The 24,981-nt window shown below is 40.9% G+C and overlaps 2 long non-coding RNA genes across 2 annotated transcripts; both read right to left on the bottom strand.

Moving 5' to 3' along the window:
* Nucleotides 1-10,494: 10,494 nt before the first annotated feature.
* Nucleotides 10,495-13,899, bottom strand: LOC148006646 (uncharacterized). Its single transcript, XR_015673894.1, has 2 exons — nucleotides 11,789-13,899; nucleotides 10,495-11,739 (listed from the first exon to the last, which is right to left on the bottom strand). It is a non-coding gene; the product is annotated as an uncharacterized LOC148006646 (long non-coding RNA).
* A 1,473-nt stretch (nucleotides 13,900-15,372) lies between these two features.
* Nucleotides 15,373-21,888, bottom strand: LOC120100698 (uncharacterized). Its single transcript, XR_015673892.1, has 2 exons — nucleotides 21,723-21,888; nucleotides 15,373-15,417 (listed from the first exon to the last, which is right to left on the bottom strand). It is a non-coding gene; the product is annotated as an uncharacterized LOC120100698 (long non-coding RNA).
* Nucleotides 21,889-24,981: the final 3,093 nt, after the last annotated feature.

Below are 24,981 nucleotides of genomic sequence, written 5' to 3'. Positions count from 1 at the left end.
ATCAGATCTTACTATAAAAACCTATATTCAACAAAATTTGAAAATCTTCAGGAAATGGACAATTTCCTAGACAGATACCAGGTATCGAAGTTAAATCAGGAACAGATAAACCAGTTAAACAACCCCATAACTCCTAAGGAAATAGAAGCAGTCATTAAAGGTCTCCCAACCAAAAAGAGCCCAGGTCCAGACGGGTTTAGTGCAGAATTCTATCAAACCTTCATAGAAGACCTCATACCAATATTATCCAAACTATTCCACAAAATTGAAACAAATGGAGCCCTACCGAATTCCTTCTACGAAGCCACAATTACTCTTATACCTAAACCACACAAAGACACAACAAAGAAAGAGAACTTCAGACCAATTTCCCTTATGAATATCGACGCAAAAATACTCAATAAAATTCTGGCAAACCGAATTCAAGAGCACATCAAAACAATCATCCACCATGATCAAGTAGGCTTCATCCCAGGCATGCAGGGATGGTTTAATATACAGAAAACCATCAACGTGATCCATTATATAAACAAACTGAAAGAATAAAACCACATGATCATCTCATTAGATGCTGAGAAAGCAATTGACAAAATTCAACACCCCTTCATGATAAAAGTCCTGGAAAGAACAGGAATTCAAGGCCCATACCTAAACATAGTAAAAGTCATATACAGCAAACCAGTTGCTAACATTAATCTAAATGGAGAGAAACTTGAAGCAATCCCACTAAAGTCAGGGACTATACAAGGTTGTCCACTCTCTCCCTACTTATTCAATATAGTTCTTATGTTCTAGCCAGAGCAATCAGACAACAAAAGGAGATCAAGGGGATACAGATCGGAAAAGAAGAGGTCAAAATATCACTATTTGCAGATGATATGATAGTATATTTAAGTGATCCCAAAAGTTCCACCAGAGAACTACTAAAGCTGATAAACAACTTCAGCAAAGTGGCTGGGTATAAAATTAACTCAAATAAATCAGTAGCCTTCCTCTACACAAAAGAGAAACAAGCCGAGAAAGAAATTAGGGAAATGACACCCTTCATAATAGACCCAAATAATATGAACTACCTCGGTGTGACTTTAACTAAGCAAGTAAAAGATCTGTACAATAAGAACTTCAAGACACTGAAGAAAGAAACTGAAGAAGACCTCAGAAGATGGAAAGATCTCCCATGCTCATGGATTGGCAGGATTAATATAGTAAAAATGGCCATTTTACCAAAAGCGATCTACAGATTCAATGCAATCCCCATGAAAATACCAATCCAATTCTTCAAAGAGTTAGACAGAACAATTTGCAAATTCATCTGGAATAACAAAAAACCCAGGATAGCTAAAGCTATCCTCAACAATAAAAGGACTTCAGGGGGAATCACTATCCCTGAACTCAAGCAGTATTACAGAGCAATAGTGATAAAAACTGCATGGTATTGGTACAGAGACAGACAGATAGACCAATGGAATAGAATTGAAGACCCAGAAATGAACCCACACACCTATGGTCACTTGATTTTTGACAAAGGAGCCAAAACCATCCAATGGAAAAAAGATAGCATTTTCAGCAAATGGTGCTGGTTCAACTGGAGGGCAACATGTAGAAGAATGCAGATCGATCCATGCTTATCACCCTGTACAAAGCTTAAGTCCAAGTGGATCAAGGACCTCCACATCAAACCAGACACACTCAAACTAATAGAAGAAAAACTAGGGAAGCATCTGGAACACATGGGCACTGGAAAAAATTTCCTGAACAAAACACCAATGGCTTATGCTCTAAGATCAAGAATCAACAAATGGGATCTCATAAAACTGCAAAGCTTCTGTAAGGCAAAGGACACTGTGGTTAGGACAAAACGGCAACCAACAGATTGGGAAAAGATCTTTACTAATCCTACAACAGATAGAGGCCTTATATCCAAAATATACAAAGAACTCAAGAAGTTAGACCGCAGGGAAACAAATAACCCTATTAAAAAATGGGGTTCAGAGCTAAACAAAGAATTCACAGCTGAGGAATGCCGAATGGCTGAGAAACACCTAAAGAAATGTTCAACATCTTTAGCCATAAGGGAAATGCAAATCAAAACAACCCTGAGATTTCACCTCACACCAGTGCGATTGGCTAAGATCAAAAACTCAGGTGACAGCAGATGCTGGCGAGGATGTGGAGAAAGAGGAACACTCCTCCATTGTTGGTGGGGTTGCAGACTGGTAAAACCATTCTGGAAATCAGTCTGGAGGTTCCTCAGAAAATTGGACATTGAACTGCCTGAGGATCCAGCTATACCTCTCTTGGGCATATACCCAAAAGATGCCTCAACATATAAAAGAGACACGTGCTCCACTATGTTCATCGCAGCCTTATTTATAATAGCCAGAAAATGGAAAGAACCCAGATGCCCTTCAACAGAGGAATGGATACAGAAAATGTGGTACATCTACACAATGGAATATTACTCAGCTATCAAAAACAGCGAGTTTACGAAATTCGTAGGCAAATGGTTGGAACTGGAAAATATCATCCTGAGTGAGCTAACCCAATCACAGAAAGACATACATGGTATGCACTCATTGATAAGTGGCTATTAGCCCAAATGCTTGAATTACCCTTGATCCCTAGAACAAACGAAACTCAAGACGGATGATCAAAATGTGAATGCTTCACTCCTTCTTTAAATGAGGAAAAAGAATACCCTTGGCAGGGAAGGGAGAGGCAAAGATTAAAACAGAGACTGAAGGAACACCCATTCAGAGCCTGCCCCACATGTGGCCCATACATATACAGCCACCCAATTAGACAAGATGGATGAAGCAAAGAAGTGCAGACCGACAGGAGCCGGATGTAGATCGCTCCTGAGAGACACAGCCAGAATACAGCAAATACAGAGGCGAATGCCAGCAGCAAACCACTGAACTGAGAATAGGTCCCCTATTGAAGGAATCAGAGAAAGAACTGGAAGAGCTTGAAGGGGCTCGAGACCCCAAAAGTACAACAATGCCAAGCAACCAGAGCTTCCAGAGACTAAGCCACTACCTAAAGACTATACATGGACTGACCCTGGACTCTGACCCCATAGGTAGCAATGAATATCCTAGTAAGAGCACCAGTGGAAGGGGAAGCCCTGGGTCCTGCTAAGACTGAACCCCCAGTGAACTAGTCTATGGGGGGAGGGCGGCAATGGGGGGAGGGTTGGGAGGGGAACACCCATAAGGAAGGGGAGGGGGGAGGGGTATGTTTGCCCGGAAACCGGGAAAGGGAATAACACTCGAAATGTATATAAGAAATACTCAAGGTAATAAAAAAAAAGAAAAAAAAAAAGATTGTCCAAAACACAAGCTCTTTCTCTGTAGAGGAAGTTTCACCTTAGTGATTGCTAAGGCAGAAGTGTTGAGGAGCAGAGCCAGACAAGTCCCTAGTCTCTTGGTACTAGCAGACTGAAGGAAAGAAGATTCTCGTTTCCTCCCCCAGAATGATTTACAAATACGCAGCTCTCTGAAGAAATAGTTTTAACAAATCACTAATGTTTTCTTGCGGCTGAAGAGTTTGGCCCTTGCTGATGTTTCAGATGACTTCCAGCAGGTGGGAACTGAGTCTCCTTATTTGGGAGTCAAAGGATTCATTTTTGATATCTGTATTAATAACTTCACACCTCTGTGACCATAATACTCGACAGAAATAACTTAAGGGAGAAGAGATTTATTTGAGCCCATGGTTTCAAAGAGTTTTAGTTTGTTGGTCTGTCATGCTGGGAAAGGCATAGTGGAATAGCTCAATGTGTCATCAGTAGTGTGTGACAGAAACTGTATTAATGTGGGCCAGGAAGCAGAGAACAATACAGGAAGAGGGCAAGAATGTTATACCCTCCATGAACTGTCCCAGTGACTCACTTCCTATAGCTAAGCCTTGGCTTCCAAGAGTTTCATTCTCACCCACAGTAGCTCAGTAGCTGGGGAACAAGCATTCAAATGTGAGGCTGTGGGGGATATTTAGATTCCACTTATGAGAGAATTTTGCCCAGTACACTATCTGTATTCAGAGCTCTTCTTCACTAGCAGGTAAATAAGCAAGCCATAAAGCAAGGTATCCATGGCAACTTTTTCTATTGGACCACAAAAAGAAATGTGCCCTGTTTAGAGCATCTGTAGTTTTCTGTGAAGACTCAGAGTAAGGACGTTTGGCTTTGTACAGTTCTTTGTTGGACTATTCAGTCCCATCACTGCAGACACAAAAGCAGCTGTAGATACATCTCTACAGACAATGCATAATGGAAGGGGGACCTGGTGTGCCCTGAGAAATCCATCTCCAAGGGCAAGTAGTGGATGTGCTGATTTTGACCTGTGGACCATAGCCTGCTAGTCTTGGCTGAGAATAGAATTACAAACTCAAAAGTGAACAGATGACCCACCGAGATGGTTCAGTGGGTAAAGATGTCTGTTGCCAAGCCTCACTGGGACCCACATGGTGGAAGGACAGAATTGGCTCTCACAAGTTGTCCTCTGACTTCTACTCTTGCACAATGGCATGTGTGCATGAGCACATACACACATACACACACATATATGCACACACAAACACACACACACACACACTAAATAAATGTAATTTTAAGAGTGAGTTGACAGCTAAAAGACAAACATTAAGAAAACCTCTAAATGCCTACCCTGACTCATTTGGGAGGAAATAGTTACTAGAAGAAAAGGCTAAGGGACTTTAGATCCCCAGGAAATAGTTGTGAGAGCATTGCTCCCACAAAAGAGCAAGTTAGCATAAAATGAGCAGGACTCTTAAAACTGTCTGAAGGGCTAGCACACAATACCAGTAGCTGAGCTGAATCACTGAATGAGATGAGTCAGGAGATGGAAGTTACGTCCTCCAGAAAGAGAGGTGGAGAGGGAACACTTAGACAAAGGCTGCTGCTGAGGCAACACCCAAAGCCAATTGCCCTTGGACAGAAAGATCTGGAAACAGAAAAGACATAGCATATAACATCCTGATGGACTAGACTTCACCATAATGCAAATCACCTGCCCTTCAAACCCCACGTAAAGTGTGAGCTAAAGAGGAGTTAGCTATCACAGGACACAAAAGACTCACATAAAGTACTTAGTAGTCCAAGCAGAAAATGGGCAAAACATACAATTAAGAGATCCTCAAATGGAGAGATGTGAATTTCTAGATAACTTCTGCAAGATACCATGACCAAAAATCAAGATATCTCATGGTTTGATCATTTAGGGATATAAAATATGTTGGCAGATCCCTGGTTCCAATCTACTTCCTGAAAGCCATCCAAGTACCCAGTGATAAGCGGTTTTCTCCCTTCATCTTTGGCATATATCTCAGAAAGAAGACACTCAGGTTCAATGGCAGAGGTCAGTGGTTCTCAGACTCTCATTGTACTCCCATCACCCGAAGGACACCCCCTATCATTCAAAGGGCACCCTATCACCTGAAGGACTCTTAAAATTGGGATTACTGGGCTGGGGAGATGTCTCATTGAGTTTGTTCCACAAGCAAGAGGACCTGAGTTTAGAGTTCCAGGATCCACATGAAAAGCTGAGTGCAGTTGAGGATTTTAATCCCTGGGTGGTAGTGGGGAGAGACAATGACAAGCATTTTTTAGGCATCCACTGGCCAGTTAGCATCATCAGCCATTGAGCTCCAGGTTTACTGAGAGGCACTGTCTCAAAAAAATAAGGGATAGAAGACATCCAAAATCAGCCTTGCACACATATGCACACACACAGGCAAGCATGCTCAGCCATACATACATATGTACACAAAGGCATATACCATATACACAGTTATATATACACACACATTCACAGTGATATATATCTAGATTACTGAAAATGTTGGTCAGAGGATACAAACTATTAGTCATGTGACTCACAAGTTATGGCGAGCTAAGGTACAATGTGAGTTGTAATGGATGTGAATTTTATTTTAAGTGTCATAGTAAAAATGTATGCCTTTGGGACTGTGTCTGATTCTGTTGCCTGCCATGAGGCCACCTTCCCCTAAATGGAATGCCTGTCTGGGCCCCAGTGGGAGAGGAGGTGTTTAGTCTTGCTAGGACTAGATATCCCAGGGTTGGGTGGTACCCAAGGGGAGCTTCCCCTACTCTGAGGAGAAGGAAAGAGATTTGCAAGGGGAGGGCTGGGAAGAAAGGAGGGAGAAGGCTGGGATTTGGCTGTAATATGAATAAAAATTTTTAAAAAGAAAAAAAAAAGCCCAAACCAAAAAAAAAAAAAAAAAGTGAGCACTTGTCAAATCCGTACACTGTATGTCTTGATCTTTAAAATTTGAGTATGGACTTTAAAATTAGATCCTTAAAATTAAGAGTATGGACTGTTAGCTATACAATGAGCAAGCTCTGGGGCTCTTGATGTTTGGTCAAATTGACAATGAACATTAATCACTCTAATTACAGTGACAATTATAATATATATCAAATAATCATAATATAAATATATGTGATATTTATTTGTCAATTTAATATTTTTTAATAAAAATGCTTAAGCACTCAGAGTACTGGATTCTGCCCTCTGAGTTTCTGAACCCCCAGTCCTAGTGTGGGGCCTGGGACTGTCAAATCTGAACAAGTTCCTAGGTGACACTGTTGGTGCCTTTCCAGGAAACCATATTCTGAAAATATGAAGGTCAGAAGTTGGTAAGCTTCTTCTATAATAAAGTAAATATATCAGACTTTATGAGCCACAGAGTCTCTGATATGACTATCCTGCTGCTGAAATTGGTTACAGCCACATCACAGACAGCATGTGACACTATGGGCTTATATTCCAATAAAGCTCTGTTGATTTAAAAAGGCAGCCAGTCATGTTTGTGCCCTACCTTCCCCCTTGAAATAGCTTGCCAACTCCCCATATAGGTAAAGAGGGACCAGGCAGGAGAGCACACATCATAGATGAAGTTTAAACCATAGATTCTAAAATTGAGAATAGACATACTAATCTTCGGATCACCTGGCCCTAAATGGCTTGTGGTGACAGTACCTACAGAATGGCTTTCATTGGGAATGAATGGCAAAATGCAGAAAGTCAAGAGGACAGGAAAGAGACAAGGAACCTCACTCACTGTGTCCTAGAGAGAGATTATCAAAACCACAGAAGACAGTTCAGTGTTGGCTGAGGAGGCATTTAGCTAAACGGTTCTCATGGAAACCAAATGTAGCAGTTGCATGAGAAATAGCTGACGGGATGGGAAGGGGGCTGCTTGATCCTGTCAGGTAGCTGCTAATTAGCAATCAGAACCTAATTGAGATTAACAGCTGTTTTTCTAATACAGTTACTAACAGGGATGCAGAAATGGCATGAAGACCATCCAAGTTCTACAAGCTGCATTTTAACATCAGGAAATGGGAAGAACAGAGCAACACCAAGCAACAGGGAGATGAAAGTGGGCTGTGTACACAGAGCTGAGCTGACAGGCCAAAGAGGGCTGGATCCAGAGGACCAATTAGGACATACACACCAGGGCTGGAGGCAGATAAAGGAGCAGGATACAAACAATTCCCGAGCATCTATTCATTGGCTGCTGGGGCTGAGCCAGAGCCTGGCTGCTGTGGAGAGAAGGGCACGTTGGTGCAGCTCTCTTCGCTGTCAACAGAGCCCCTGGGTTAGACTGGAAATCCTTTCAAATGCTCTGTCTGAGTACCATCTGAGCATCACCTCTGCATGTAGAAATATGTGTGTCACCCCACGGGACTGAACCTGTGACATTTCCACCAGGTGAGGCTTATCAAACGGTTAATTTCTCTTTGACACTCTTTCAGTGGCTTTTCTTTTGCCAAGGTAGTCTCCGTATAGTATTTCTGAAAGACCTTCCTTAATTAGCATCGCTAGCAGAACCAGTGGATGCTACCAGAAGTACAGAATGGGACTAGAGAGAGCTTAAACACAGAACAAAATTCGATCAACTTGGTTCAAGGGTGGTAGACCAGCTGTCCCAGAACCTACAGACACCTTGAGGAATATGCAGCACCTCCTACTAAGTATATGGCGTATACATAATTGTCACAACACTACTGGGGAATGCCTTCATCATATAGAGAAGAAAGCAGAGTGGTTAAGATGTGCCCCTGGTTTATATAGCTTTAAGTGGTGGAGGTGGATTTGAACCTGGACTACTTAACGCCACAGGTACAGCCCAGCAATACTGTCTGGCCTAGAATCTTAGTGGATGTGCCAAGGTTCAGACCTGACCTCCTGGGTTAAGACCTGCACCAAACCAGACCTCTGTCCTTCCTGTGCCTATCATGTCTCAAGAAAACTGTGTTTTTCTCTATCCCCTCATATAGATAGATGACACACAGATATAGTAATAACTCATCAATATTAAGAACAGAGGCCATCTTGCATTAACAAGGACAGGCTTCAATTGACTAACAGGAGGCATGAGATGGGGAAATGACCTCTGCTGAACACTTTTCCCTCTTTAGTCATCAATTCTGTTTTTCTTGATGTTGACTTATTTACAAAAAAGAAGTCTTGTTTATGTTTCTTCCAACTCTCTCTGCCACAGGCCATTTTCACAGCCTTAATGGTTTTTATTCCATCACACAGTCACTGCTGTTCTTAAGTGATAATTGCTCCTCTTCAGAAACCCCCCCCCCCGCCCCATCCCACTCTTCCTTCAAGGATGTGACTTCCGAATTTGTCTCAATTAAAACAGCCTGGTTGTTTCCAGACCAGAGGGTTCTGCTGCATCCTTTCTCCTTGCTCCTATCGCTGCCTTTTTTTTTTTGTGTGTGGTTGTCCTTGAAAGCTATTTATTATGCACACACTTAGCAACTAGAACTCAACTCTCACACACTGCAGGTGGAAATGCAGATTGGAAAACAGTTTGGTAATTCGTTGCAAACTTAAGCATATAATTTCTTTGTGATCAACTGTCCCGCTCCATAAAGAAATAAAAGCATACATTGACATGAAAACCTATGTGCAAAATGTTTGTAGCAGTTCTATTAATATTGCAAAAATCTAAGAGTGACTGAGATGTCCTTTAGGTAAGTGGTGGTATTCGAGAGAGTACAGCTCAGCAGTCAAAAGAGAGTGAGATAGGACGCTAAGATAAACTGAACACGGTTAAGATTTTTTTTTCTAGTTTTAATTCCATTATGCTTGTCTTTTGGTGGATAAGTGAGTAAAGATAACTGATGGTGGATGTGTAAAACCCTAACTGAAGCTTCATTGTTTCAGAAACGCCATTCTAACCATAAAGAAATTGACAGAAATGTGTAGAGTTTGGAACTGGGCAAGAGTTTGAACGGCTTCTCAAACTAGCTGTGTGATGGTTTTATTTGTGAGTTATTATAATAAGTGGTTTTGTTTTAAAAAAAATGAACAAACAAAACCAAAAAAAAAAAAAGATTGAGCTACTAAGACATTCAACAAAAAGAATTCATCTCAAAAGCATTACGCTAAGTGAAAAAGCCAGACACCAAAGGCAACTTCCTGTATGGTTCCATTTATATGCAGCACTAGAAAGGAAAACCTGTAGTACTAAAGCCAATCAGTGCTTGGCAGGATGCCAGAACAAAAACGCAGGTGGATGATTGCAGGCAGCACAAGAGAACACTTTGGTGAAAATGTATCATATTTATAGTGGTGGTTACACTATTTTATGTATTTGTTAAATTCCATCATATTTACATTTAGTGACTTTGATAAATAGTATTTTAATAATATTAATTAAAAAGTACAAGTGTTTGGGTTCTGTTGTGTGTTGGTATAAAGAAGGAAAGAACATACATTATTAGCTCCACTGTAGCAGATATCACCTCTACCATTGTCAAATAATAGGGAAAGAACAGACGTACAAACACCTCATTCTGGTGGAGGGCAAGACGATACTCTGAATAGTCTTACAATTCTGTACTTAAGTAAAATGCATTCTAAACATGTTTTCAGTGTCCTGAGGCTCTGGAATCTGAAATGAACTCCATATAGATGCCTTAAATACATCATAATTAAAGAACTAATAAATGTCACTTGTATCAAAGCTGAAAAAAGAGAAATTCAGTGTCAGCATCTAAAGCCATCAAGAGTTGGTTTCTCTTGATTAAAACTGCAGCCTTGTAGAATCAGACCCCCATTTCCTTCACTAGAAGAAAATCTTTTTCTGCAGGGTTCTCTTTCAAGGAGCATTTATAAAGAGGTTTGTTGCCTTATCTTGATCCTTCTAGGCAAGCATTAGTAGGCTTTGAAGTCAAAGTTCCATTGTAGTTCTTTAAATTAAGAAGAAAACCATTTCCATCACTTAGGGATTCCCTCACACAACTGCTCTAGCATCCTTAGAAAATACCTCTGTGAGGTCGCTTCTCTCTCCCACTCCCACTGGGGCTGTTTCAGTCCACCATAAGCAAATGAACGGCTGTGGCAATAAAGCCACTAGGTTTGATGGGGGCTGCCATCCAGTGATCAAAACCCAAAAAAGCCCAACATAATCAATTCTTCTGATAAAAGCTTTTAGACTTTTTCTTTTAATAATATATAGTATTATTTTGGAACGTTTTAAATCATATATAAATGGTGCGTTATTATTTTAAGAATTCCCATTTTACTGACATATATACAGATTTTCTTAACTACGTTGAATTTTATTATGGTGTTCATCACTGTCTAAATAAAGTAAACGTCCTTACTTCCTCCTTTCAGCTCTCTCTACTCTGTATGATGAACTTGACGGTTTGGTAACTCACACCTATTCCATCCTTATTCTAACATCCTTCCCATAATAAAGAATTCGAAGAATAAAACCTGCACTTAAAGACTGCTTGGAGGTGGTGCTGAAGGTGCAGGATAGGCCAGGCTGTGTCACTTACATGAGGCTTAGAAAGCAGGACTTAGCTACCTGATGTCCCACTGTCTATGATCAAATAGCATGGGGCATTGTAGCGCTTTTTGTAGCAGTGATTGAGAATTCCATGTCTATGACTGTCTGGAACATATGAGGAACAAAGCATGGAGCCTCCACTTAGTCACAGGAGAAGCAGCATGGCTCTCTGAAGGTGGTAGTGCTGGTGGTGGTGGCAGCTACATCAGCTACAGCAGCAGCAGCAGCAGCAGCCACCAGATCTAGCACCTCCCTGAAGCTTTCTTCTACAGAAACTGAAGAGACTGAAGTTGTCTTGATGACCTTATTCTGCCAAGCAGCACTCCACTGAAAGTCTTTGGGAGAATGACTAAAGTACTGAATACTTTTAAAATAAATTGCTCTTTGATAATTTCTTACATAATACCATGTGTTTAGATCATATCCTCCCCCATTCCTCCGTGTACTGCGATCACTACAAGCTACAACAATGACTGGCTCCATAGAATATGTATGTCAACAGGACAAGTCCTGGCTCTCCCCTGACCCCAAATAGCCTAGGAAACACCTTGAGTCACTAGGCAAGCTAGTTAGCAGGTAGCTTCCAGGTCAGTTCCAGCCTGATTTCTCCATCTCCTATCATCAAAGTGTGTGATGTCTTCAAGCAATAGGGTTTGTGCAAATACAAAATATTCCAATGGAGTTATTGGGCAGTGAGATCCCAGAGACCCCCCAAAACAATATTGTTATTGCTCATGGCTACCCACTAAAGTATCTAACACACTGTATAAATTATACTTTCAAAAAATTGTTGACTGAACCTCACAATGCAAAAAAGTTACAGTGCAGCTCAGAACTGATTTTTTTTCCTTCTACTGTATGAGATTGTTGCCACTCCTACATAGAACTGATTTTTTTTCCTTCTACTGTATGAGATTGTTGCCACTCCTACATCCAGCATTTCCGCTCCCCTGACTTAATGTATAGTTCTACAGGCAGGGGCATAGCCACATTGTAGTGTCTATTTAATCCCTTGGTCTGGGCTGATTCCTTCATCTTTCTCAGGTTTTGTGGCTTGTTTGAAGGCTTAGAAATGAATACGTTTCAGGCAAAATACTTGACAGAGTCCCTGTCCTCACTGGTGTTTTTGTTGACCGAGTTCAGCACCTTCTGCGGGACTTTTGCAGAGTGAGCCTTGGATTCTGAGACATGTTGGGTGGCCCATGATCTCCATTTGACCTGCTGCTGCTGCTGCTGCTGCTGCTGCTGCTGCTGCTGCTGCTGCTGCTGCTGCTGCTGCTGTTCTCTTAGATTATTTGACTGCAGTGGCATTACCCCCAGGTTTCTTTTCAGGAAGGTGCTCTTTATTTCTTTGAAGTTAATACATATCTTGTGCGAGTGGCCATGGAATGATATACTTTGCTCTTCACTCAAAGCCACCAACTTTCTCTCTATTTCTATGGATGGATGATTTCTTATTTTTTCAATGAGTATAATCTTTTATTCGCATTATACTGATCTGAACTTGTCATTTTTTTTCCAGTAGAAGGTACTTCCGGGCAGCCTCTGGTCCTTTTAACATGAGTCCTTTGAGCATTTACTCCAGCTCTGACACAATGACAGATGACTGTTTGCTATTTCCCTATCTGTAGTCCTCAGTTTCTTTTCATAAATTGTATAATTTTAAAGTCAACTTTGTATTAGATGTGTTCACTACAGATTGTTGTGTCTCCTCTCCTTTCAGGAGACAGAGGAAGATAAGACATGTATGGAATTATAGTATTCTATTTATCTACCTATCTATCTATCTATCTATCTATCTATCTATCTATCTATCTATCCATCCATCATCTCTATCTCCCTCTAGTCGTTTGTATATCTTTTCATCTATTGAAATCCACATCACATTCACATCTTTAATTTTATTCTCTTATTGAGCCAGCTCCCCAGATGGGAAAAAAATAATCTCGCCATGCTATGACAATCTACCTAACTGCACCTGCCCTCCTTACATCATGGATAGCTGTCCCTGCCTAACACGGTGTGTGAAATGGGAAGAAGAGAAGATGGAGGGCTGGCAGCAAACTGTACCCTTAGTTTTGATACTAAGTTGGAGCACTGCCCCCTTTTCCAGAGCAGACAGCCCTTAGAACTATTCTGTGCCGGTCTCTTCACCTTTCTTGAGTCTTAGAATCGAATTACCTCATACAGCTTTCTCCAGTGCTCTTACTCCAAGGCGTTTCACAAACAAAGGTCACGGAAGAGCCTCTCTGGTCCTTTCTATAGCCATCTGCCATCTGTCTCTAACACCTGCTCACAGTGTCCTCCCCAAAGACACCGAGGACCTGGGAAAGGCTACACCTTGTGGCTACTGGATAGAATTTGCCTCCTCTGTTAGACCCTATAGATGATGTCTCCACCCAGGAAGTTTTCAGTTGTTCCCCTGGGTGAGGCCTTCCTCTGGCTGCCACCCATTTTCTTCCCTTTTTAAATATTTATTCCATGTGCTTTGATGTCTATCCTGCATGTATGTCTATATGAGGGTATGAATTATAGATGATTTGAGCTGCCATGCAGAAGCTGGGAATTGAACCTGGATCATAGATAGATAGATAGATAGATGATAGATGATAGATAGATAGATAGATAGATAGATAGATAGATAGATAGATAGATAAGAACAACCAGTGCTCTTAACCACTAAGCCATCCTTCCACCTCCTTTCTTTACTCTGTCTTTCCCTGCAGCTTCAACCAGCAGCTTAGACTCTGTTGCCAGGGATGGGTGTCCCCAGGGGCCTGTCATGTGAAGCTTCCCGAAGCACTCTTTTTTTCTATTCTATTACTTCCTTCCCAGAAGATTCTGGTCTTCTCATTGTATATGGTGAAAAGCTGCAGCACTGGCAATATGGTCATCTCTTGCCACAATTCGCCCTTCCTCTTTTTCAGACAACGGGATTTCTTCCCAGAACACAAACAAAGGTATGTCTGCAGGCCAAGCATGTCTATGTATTCTCATAACAACAACAACAACAACAACAACAACAATAACAACAACAGCAGCAACAACAACAGCAACAACAACAACAAAATATTCTTCCTTTTCCATTTACTGAAGTCTTACCTCCCCCAAGATGGGAGGCGGTTCTTACTAAGTACTTAGTATTAGAATTCACTAGGTAGCTTAGACAAGCCTCAAGCTCGCAGAGATCTGCCTTCTGCCTTTTGAGTGCTGGCATTAACACTGTGTGCCACTATAGCTGGTGTAACACCCTTTTTTAGAAGACTGAAGTCAACAGCATCTTAACTTTCTCTTTTCTGATCCTTGAAATGTTCTAGATTTTTGAATTTCTTTTATTCATGTATGTCGAAATTTCTGATTGCCTCTCTGAGCCACTCAGAGGTGAGGATAGGGTCCTGTTAAAGTTATTCCCTCACCGGAATAGGCATTTGCAGGCTTGTTTTCACAGTTGGCTCATTCTCTTTACAAATTACCAATCTTTTTATTGTGCCTGTTGATTTAAAAAAAATCACCTGCTTGTTATAGTAATATAATAGTTTGCCTAAATCAATAATATGTCCTAGCAAGTTCATAGTTTTACTTAAAAACATACAAATTAAAAAGTGAATAGTATACTCGTATTCTTCGCCTCACTAACTCAGCAATGGGACGTGTGTGCTTGTTAGACTCCACACTACTTAGATCCTACATCTTCACATTATTTCCTGCACCAGCTGATTTCCTAACAGCACTTCCTATTGCTAGAGCAAATGCCAAAGCCCGGCTTTCCAAACGACTGTGAGCTGCAGTTCTCATGTGGTCTGACACCTGTCACTGTGCTTTCTCAAAGAATGTGCGTGTCCTGCAGTGTCCCTGTGGGTTCTCATTATGAGCTTGGGCCATCTCAGCACAGTTTGGGACCTGTGATTCAAGAACCAGGCACAATGAACACTGCACGTGGAGCCTCCATGAAATGACTTAGATCTAATTGCACATACAGATCACTAGAGAGTGCTGTCACTGCTGAAGGCAGCAGAGAGTGTTTATTAGGAATACAAATTTCTTTCTTTCTCTTCTTATTTGTTTTGTTGGTTTTTGAGACCAGGTCTCACTATGTACCCAGTTGGCCATGGGCACACAATTTGCTTCAGTCTTCCAAATGCTGGGACTGTAGATGTTTGCCACTACTCGTAGCTAGAAGATGAATTTCTTTAATGAGCCTGCAGTGCTAGGAGAATTATTATTATCATAATGTCAGGCTTAACTAAGAACCAAATAACACTGAGTTGATACAGTCTTGATGGCCGTGTCTGTACTCACTTCACTGAGTTAAGTTTGCTTGAGTTGCTACAAGAGCAGGGGATAGAGGTGTTTACATGAGCTTGCTTGCTTTCCTCCTTTCTTTCTTTCTTTCTTTCTTTCTTTCTTTCTTTCTTTCTTTCTTTCTTTCTTTCTTCCTTCCTTCCTTCCTTCCTTCCTTCCTTCCTTCCTTTCTTTCTTTCTTTCTTTCTTTCTTTCTTTCTTTCTTTCTTCTTTCAGAATAGTGTGCGTGATGTTCATTAGATCCTCAAAATCCTAAAGAAAGAGAATGAGGATTTTGTCCATTAAATTAAATAAAATGTGGTTTTATAGTCAGCCATACATGTCACTACTGACCCCAGGGATGATGTTTGCCAAAGCTGGTCCTGTTCACACAGCCTGGTTTTAACTTTCTATGTCAGAATGAAACAGACAGGGAAAATTAAGATCAGTTTGGGGAAGATAACTGCTTTATCTTCCTTCATTGTTCTTCCATTCATTTTTCCTGCTTTATAAAGATTTTCCTCCTTACTAGAAATACTTTAGAATTTTAAGTCACTTGAAAATAAACAAAATAATTTTTCATCTTCTATTTTACAAGTGATCCTAATTTTCCTAGCCCCAGCCTTAAAATCTTATTAGAAAATAAAGTTTTCCAAAATCCATATCCTTGGCTAATCTATCATCTGTCTAGGAGATCCTGGATAAATTGATAGCGCTTAATGTTCTCTCATTCTTGGGTGGAGATTGAGGATCTTAATACGAAAAACAAGCCAGATACTGAAGCTGTTATTATTAGGCTATTATTATAGCTATTGTTATTAGGCTCTCAGACTTCAAAATTAAAAAGAAAAAACTTGTAATTTATCAGGTTATTACAAAATATTCAGTGTTTACCATTGTATAGACCTAAACAGCTAAATAATTGTATTAATGGATGCAATAGTCAGGGATTAAATAACTGCTGTTAATAACAGGGATAACAGCAAAATATGATTAACTTTCCTGTGTTCAGTGTTCTCTGCAATGATGTTTTGAGTTTCTAACTCCTGTCTTGACCCACTGTCTTATCATCCTTGCTTCCTCAGTTCAAACCAATACCTACCCCAGCTAAGTTACTATACACTTCTCAATACTCACTATGAGGGAGAATGTAAAGAGCTTCCCTCCACTGCTCCTTAATTCCACATTCAGTTTCTTAAACGTAACTTTGGTCTGGGGAGATGGATCAGTGTGTAAGAGCGCTTGCTGCACAAAAACAAGGACCTGACTTAGGATCCCTTGCATCCATGTAAAAGTTATGTATCCTGCACTTGCAAACTAGTGGTCGAGGTAAGTGGATCCCATGAGCTACCTAACCATTGAGCCTAGCAAGAATGGAGTATCAGGTTCACTGAGAGCCTTCCACAAGGGAGTAAGGCAGAGGGGCGATAGAGTAGGATTCCTGGCATTATCCTCTGGCCTCCACACCTGCATACACACGTGCACATGTATGCATGTACGCACATACACACACATACACATATCACACCACACCACACATTCCCCAACAAATCACTTCATTGTCAGCCTCAATTTTAAACTTTTGTGCCATTTCTCTTACACTGATATTACATATGTGTTCAATACTCAAACACAGAAGAGTTTGTCTTTCAAAAAATATAAAAACGAGTACTTTAATACCCATTTTTATACATTCTTAGCATAACATTTTTATATATATGTACATCTCTATAAATAAAGATATAGATAGATAAGTATTGTATTCTGTTTATATTTGCCATGCTCTCATTGATATCCTACCTCCAGAATTTGCTCTGGATACGTAGTTGAGAAATTTCCTTTGTCTCCCGCTCTATTGTTCATTTTATATCAACACCTTCCTTAATTAATATTCCTACCTTCACTTCCTTCTTCCAATCTGCTTAAAATGCTTTGCAGCTTACTCTGAATCAGAAAGATCTGTTGAGTTGTCTGTGCTTTAAAAGTCCTTTGAGGTTCCCATTGCTTAAGGAATCCCACCCATGTCTGCCAGTTCCCTGTAGACTCTGATCCTGCATTTCTCCCTTGAGAGATCTTGTGATATCTTCTCTGCCCTACATGTGGTCGTTTTAGACTTGATTGTGTAATTATATAGACTTGTCCTACCAGTAAGTCCACTTATAAACTTTTACACATAGTAAAATTCACCCATCCATCATCCATCCATCATTCATTCATTCATTCATTCATTCATTCACAGTTTGTTATTTAACCGTGGGTTATTTAGCAACCAAGACTGGCAAGGATCTGGCTCTATCACTCTCTGTCTTCCTCCCTAAAGACAGAGTGTCTTGCTGAATTTGAGGCTTATCATCTTGGCTATGCTGGCTGGCCTACCTAACCTGGGCCATTGTCAAAAGGTATTTGCTGAATTGTGTTCGTAATGGTTTTCGTTCATGTATATATAAAAACATTTCTAATTTGAATGGGACCTCACTTTCTATCCTTTCTCAATATGTTTCAACTATGCTAGTCTTATCTCTGTAAAAATAGAGAAAGTGTCCTTCTTGTCCTTGGTGCTTCCAGGTTATGCTGGTAGACAGGCAGCGAACGTTCTACCAATTCCCTTTGTTGAATGGCTGAATGCTTCATTTTCTTCTACAGATGTAATATAATGTCGCAAATAACCAGAAACTGTGACCACTTCCTAAAACAAAGAAATTGCATGTCTAAGATTGACTAGCTAATTGCAGCTGCAAAGGACATAATGTCTGGAGAGTGCTTTAAAAACTGACCAGGACTTTAGGTACACAATAAACATTTGTTACCCTTTCCCCAAGGGTTGAGACTCGGACTAACTAGCTGTTTATAATAGAGTGAGATGGGTGGGAAATTTGTACTGAAAATTTAGTAAGAATTTACCTAAGAAGTCCTAAATCATTATTGTGTTTTCATTAAATTGTCAAAAGGTCATTTACAATTACTTTCCTGCAGTATTCACAGAAAAAAGATATATAAGGTAAAGGAAAAGAAAACCACATCAAGATATTTGCCCAGTTGCCTGTCTTTGTCAGGGCAAAGCACCATAACTAAGGCAACTTCTAAAAGAAAATTTTCACTTGGGGTTCACAGTTCCTGAGGGTTAGCCTATTGCCATCGTACAAGTAAGCAGGCAGACAGACTAGAGCAATAACTATGAATTCACATCTGATCCACAAGCAAGAGGCAAAAAAGTGCCAACTAGAAGTGATGTGGGCCCGCTTGCAGTGGCACATCTCTTTCAACAAGGCCACACCTCCTAATCCTTCCCAAAGAGTTTCACCAACTGAAGAATTCACATTTAAATAGATGAGCCTATGGAGGTCATTCTCATTCAAACTATCATATTCTGCTCCCTGGCTCCCATAGACTAGCTGCTATATCATTGCAAAGTATATTTAGTCCAACTTCAAAACTCCCCCTAGTCTTTCAGTGTCAATACTGTTTAAAAGTTTAGGCTTTTCTGAGACTCAAGGTGATCTCTTATTTGTAACCCTTTTCTGTAAACTCAGAAAGAAAATTACATATTTTCAACATACAACAGCACAGATTATGCACTACCATTTCAAAAGGGAGGAATGGGGGACAGTGAAGACATACTGGATCAAGGGAAGATGGAAACCTAGCAGGGCAACCTCCAAAATCTTGTAACTCTTTGTCTGATATCAGAGTACTTAGATGGCTCTGCCATTCCAAGTTTTCTGATCTCAACACACTCCTCTCATAGGCTGATTCTACTTCCTTTGTGCAGCCCTCCTTGGCCATTATCCCAAGGTTCTGGCATCTCTAACAGTTTAGGGTTTCCAACACAATCCAGTCTTCACTTCACAGCTTCACAAAATGGCCACTCTGGCCCTTCATGCAGGGACTCCTCCACCTCATACCTGAATCAGTGGCTTGACTTAACTACAGAAGAAAATTCCAGAACCCCTTTATTCCTGCATCCTTCTTGACTCTACTGCAGGAACCACATGGCTGATGCTGCCACAGTCTGCTGCTTGCTTGGAATAGAACCTGGCTACCACCTAGAATTACATCTGCACAAGTCTTGATTTGTTGTTACTCTTTAAGACCAAAGAATTTCTTAGGCCTTTTCACAAGACAAACTGGGTGGTGTTTTGGCCTGAAGATACCATTCCCTTTATTCCATTTATTTTTTTTCTTATCTCTTTCAACACAAACCATGGCTCCACCATTAAATTTTCTGGTGCTCTTTTTTCCCTCAAACTGTAGGCTTTGTATTTCTTTTGGCCTGGCTTGGTCTTTTCACTCTAGACCCGAATAAGGGTATTCACTAATAACCGCATGACATTGTACAAAACAATTCAATCTAGTCTCAAACAAATTCTTAGGACAAAGGCAAAAAGTAATGTAGGATGATGTCATTATTTAGCAAGGTGGTTCAGGATAAGGCATAGCCTATAGTTGGATGAGGAGAAAGGGTAGGTGAGGGGAAAATGGAGGGAGGAGGAATCAAGATGGAGATGATGAAGATGATTCCAATCCAGGTGATCTAGGTCACTTTTATCTTGTCTAGGTAGGCGGTTTCTATCTTTATTAATTGGCAGTGAATTTATTCTGTGGATATATTGTAAATTGAATATTTAGCATGTAAATCTAACTGCTGAATCACAAGTTCCTGGAACTTTGATTTTACCAGGCTAAAGAAGACAGTCCTGCATGGAGTGAGAACACACAAAGGCTCACAGAACTAGATGTCTCTCTGTCTCTCTGTCTCTGTCTCTGTGTCTGTCTGTCTGTCTGTCTCTCCCTCTCTCTCTCTCTCTCTCTCTCTCTCTGTGTGTGTGTGTGTGTGTGTGTGTGTGTGTGTGTGTGTGTGTGTGCCAGGCATGGTAACTACCACCTAGGGGACCACGTGAAGAGGGCAGCTAAAGGGAGACAGCCAGGAGAGGGTGTCTTGCAAACTCCATAGTAGAGTAGCAGCTGGAGTGAGCGGACCTGGCTCGCTGGAACAGATAGAAAACATTCCTTTTTTTTTGTTTGTTTGTTTTTTTTCGGAGCTGGGGACCGAACCCAGGGCCTTGAGCTTCCTAGGTAAGCGCTCTACCACTGAGCTAAATCCCCAGCCCAAAACGTTCCTTTTTTAATCTTACCACAATGAGGTAACCACATTCTTTGCCAAAAGATCACAGGAATGATCTTTAGCTCAGTTACCAATATTGTTTCCCTCTGAAGCTTCTTTACCTGAGCCTCTGTAGACCACATTGGCCTCAGCACTATTGTCCTCCTAGCTCGGCCCTTAAGCCCCTCTTAGGGTGCTCAAATGGTCCAAAATACTAAAATCTTCTGCATTCCTCAGAAACACTGATTAGGCCTGTCACCAGTCTACCTTCTAGTACCAACTTCTGTCTTACTTTTCTATTGCTGTGACAAAATACCATGACCATGTTAAAAGAAAACACTCAATTTGGGGCTCGTGGATCTGGAGGGTTAGTCCATGACTGTCGTTGCGTAGAGCATGGCAGCAGCAGGTGGGCGTGGCATTGGAGCAGCAGCTGAGAACTTACATCTGATCCCTAAGCACGAGGCAGAGAGAACAGCACTAGCTGGGAACGGCATAAGCTTTGCAAAGCTCAAACTCACCGATGACCCAGCTCTTCCAACAAGGCCACACCTTCTATTTGGAAAAATATTTGGGAAGGATTAGGAGGGGTGCACTTGTTGAGAGAGCTGTGTCACTACAGGTGGGCTTCACAAATAGTTCCACCAACTGGGGACCAAGCATTCAACTATATGAGCCTATGTGGGGCATTCTCTTTCAAACCACCACAATAGTCAGTGTTAGAGACCTTTGGGAAGATGGCTTAGTGGGTAAAGCACATGCAATGACTGCCCCCAAAAACCCTGGAGTTTGGATCTCTAGCACCCATGTAATGAACAGGCATCTGCCTATAATCCCAGCACCTGGGCAGAGTCAGAGCACTTCTGCATCATGCTGGGTAGCATGATCAGCAAAAGACAAGATCCTGGTACACAAAGAGACTGCCTCATTGTATAATATGGAAAGCAATCAAAGATGATTCTCCATGTCAACCTCTGTCCTATACACAGACACAGACACAGACACAGACATACACACACACACACACATATGCTTATGCACACACACATGCACACATGTACACACACATGCATGCACACACATGTACATGCCTCCACACACATGCACACACACGTGCACACACACATGTGCACACACACAAGTGTATACACTCAGACAATCAAAACACATACAGAAAAAAAAACAATCTTAAATACTGTGGAAATAGTAAAACCTGACAGTAAAGAAAAACCAAATTATCAGTAACCTCTTTCTGTGGATAATGTGAAGCTCCAATCATGAATACTACATACACAATAAACATGTGATAATGGACCAGTATCACACTGAAGCCAACGTACCCACAGAACATGCTAGTCATTTTAAATTATAGATAATTATAGTATACCAAGAAGGAGGGGGGAGGAGGGAGAGGAGCGGAGGAGGAGGAAGGGGGAAGGAGAGGAAGAGGAGGAGGAGAAGACACAGTATGGCCGACCTGGTGTGGCCTCTGGCCAGCTGAGGCATCCTGGGAACTCTTCCAAGCTGAACCTGTAGGGAAGGTGGAGTGAAGAGGGCAGAAGCCTAAGTTCGGACTTGCGAGGCTCGAAACTTGACCCCAAGAACTGGCACTGCCCCTGATCTCCTCTGCCAGGAAATTACCCAGCTGGGTGGAGACATGCAGGAAGTTGCTTGGCCAGTCCTCAGAGGAAAGAAAGGTGGGTGGTGCCAGCAATGGCTGTCACCAACATCTCTACCTGACCGAGGAGCCAAATGTGAAAAGGACTTTGGCATTTGCCAGTGGGAAGGGTAGAATGAGGCTTCTTCACCACAGAGGCCTTCCCAGCAGCAAGAGCACATCTTGCCAGACAGTCAATTGCTGTCTGTGTTAGAATTTTCTTTTTTTTTTTTTAAAAAAAGCACGGTTTGCTGGGATGTTGAATGTTTTGACTTATTAAAGGAAGATTTAGCTGTGCAGTCTCATGACGTTTTACTGGCAAGTTCTGCTTGAGCTGGTTTGTATCTGATTGTAATCATTGGGTAGGCTGAACCCTGGCTGGAACTTAAACAGAGCTTCCTGGTTTTGTGGAAAACAAATGTGGCCAGAGAATGACCAAAGGTTGCCTCAATGTAACAGTGGGTCTCGGGGCTTCCCTTCCAAGTCTACAGCCTCTGTATACAGCTGGCTTGGGATCCTGAACCTCCTCTGGTGAAGCTCTGAGACCGCCCACAATCCAGACAACTGTCCCTTGGTTTTTATGAGAAGCTTTTAGGAAGTAGATGCCATTTCTCTTTTACCTCCATACACAGTCCACACACTGATAGGATTTGTCTAACAAGAACTGTGTTAAGCACCTTGTTCTCTCATCCTATAGCCTCGCCCACTTCATCTGTATAAGTCATATTATTATTTTATTGTTTTAGATGAGGAAACAGATTCGGATATTTGCACAAGTCCATCACAGAACCAACCTGCCTCCTTCCCAAACCCAAGGTGTTCATCAATCATGCTCTCTTGTGGCTGTGTACAATGGGAGGAGGAATCTGGCTATGACCTGTGTTGTGAATGGAAAATGTGGGTCATGGCTGTTGTTACCTCCCTAGGGAACGTGGAGAGGAAACTGTGGGCCGTGGAGATGCTGTTGTTAAGTTGACAATGAGTGTAGTCTAGTGGTGGCTAGGCTGCCAGCATTCTGAAACTGGTACAAAATTACTCTGACTCCATTTTTCCCATGTTAATGAACTTCATTCTTCAAAAATAGCTTTGGAATTACATATTACAAAAGCTGTAACTCCCAAGCTTCTTCTACTATTCAACACTATATATCCACAGTCTCTGTTGATACCAATAGTGATACATTTTCTTACCTAGGGTTAATGCTTCCGTGATGGTTTGTATATAATCAGCCTAGGGAGTGGCACTATTTGGACGTGTAGCCTTGTTGGAGTAGGTGTGGCACTATGGGTGTGGGCTTTAAGACCCTCCTCCTAGCTGCCTGGAAACCAGTATTCTGCTAGCAGCCTTCAGATGAAGATGTAAAACTCTCAACTCCTCCTGCACTATGCCTCCTGGATGCTGCCATTCTCCCACCTAGATGATAATGCACTGAACCTCTGAACCTGTAAACCAGCCCCAATTAAATGTTGTCCTTATAAGAGTTGCCTTGGTCATGGTGTCTATTCACAGCAGTAGAACCCTAACTAAGACAGCTTTATTTTAATTTTGTTGTTTGTTTTTCCTGTTAGAGGGTAACACATTGTGTTAAATTCTACCTAAAATTGTTTCTCATACTTTTTTTCTTTTGATGTGCTTGACAGTTTTGACTGAATTAGATTTTTATAGGATATTAGTATGTCTGTCCTTTTTCTCATGATGAGACTGATATAATGAATTTTGAGAGATAGACCTCCTGAGGCAAAAATCTCATTTTCATTCTGTTATTCCAAATCACATGTGCTCCATGCCTCTTGTTGTCTTTAGTTACTTTGTGACATTGACCTCGGTCACCTGGTAGAGGTGATGTTTGACTGGCAACTTCAGCATGAACGTATTCTTTTCCCCTTTGTGTCCCCTGGAAAGAATGGATTCTTTGCAGCCCAGACTGGTGAGAACTGAACTGTCTACACAAGTCGCTTGATATTCTTCTGCATGGGAGATCTGGCTTGACTCCATTCATTTGTAAACTCACAATAAAAACCAAAGCTATTTCTTAGCTTTCAGTTATAACATAGCACTATTGTGTCTTAAATGACTCCAAATGAACCCTTACAAGTCAGTTCCTGAATCACTTTTATGTTTCCCAATCAACACAGGTTCAATTGTTTGTTTATATATATTTATATATTTATATAAGTGTACATATAATATATTATTTAAATAATATATCTATGCATATAAATATATTTTGTATATTCTATTATATAAATACATTTTATATAAATATGTATTTTACATATTTAAATATAAATATACATTTAAATTTATATTATAATTTATACATTTATTTAAATATAAACATGCAGATTTAATTTAAATTTATATAAAATTATATTTAATATATAAATAAAAATCCATGTTTATATGTTTATTCATATATGTTATATATAATATATTTAATATATGTAATATGTAAATATTTTTGCATTTCCTTACCTTCTGCTACTGTAAGACATTCTAGGTTTGCCTCATGCATCTCCCCAGGCCTAGGGCTAGCTGTTTCTACAAGATCTCCCAGTCACTTTGGAATAGAAAGTGAAAAGAACCTTGAGGATAAAGGGATGTCGTGAAGGATTTTAGGACAGAAAATCTGATCAGGTATTCATTTTATAATTATAACATTTGTCTTGGTAAAAGGTAGAAGTGAAGGTCAGGGTAAGACAAGAAAGGCTACTGTGGAGATCTGTGCAGTGGTGACAGGGTGGCGAGGAGGTGACTCAGCAGGGGAAGAGGAGGTGGCAAAAAGGAGGGTGACTGTTTTCAACTATGAGAGCAACAATGCCAGACAGATGTCTGGGGTCAGGTCTTACATATCCAATGAAGCAATGAAGCCAGGGGATTGATTCAGTCCTGGGAGTCATTCTACCCTCACACAGAGAGACTTTCTAAATGAGGAAGGGAAATTGTATTAAGAGCTAATATTTATTGGGCACTTGGTATACGCTAGCTAGTTCCTTAAACACTTAACATAGTCTGGTTTTGAGATGGTTTTGCCATGCCCCATCTGTCCTCAAAGCCAACATCTTCCACAGCAATTTCC

Source organism: Rattus norvegicus, chromosome 2 (assembly GCF_021556685.1).
Source record: "Rattus norvegicus strain SHRSP/BbbUtx chromosome 2, alternate assembly SHRSP_T2T, whole genome shotgun sequence".
Lineage (NCBI taxonomy): Eukaryota > Metazoa > Chordata > Mammalia > Rodentia > Muridae > Rattus > Rattus norvegicus.
This window is presented reverse-complemented; position numbering and strand designations above follow the sequence as displayed.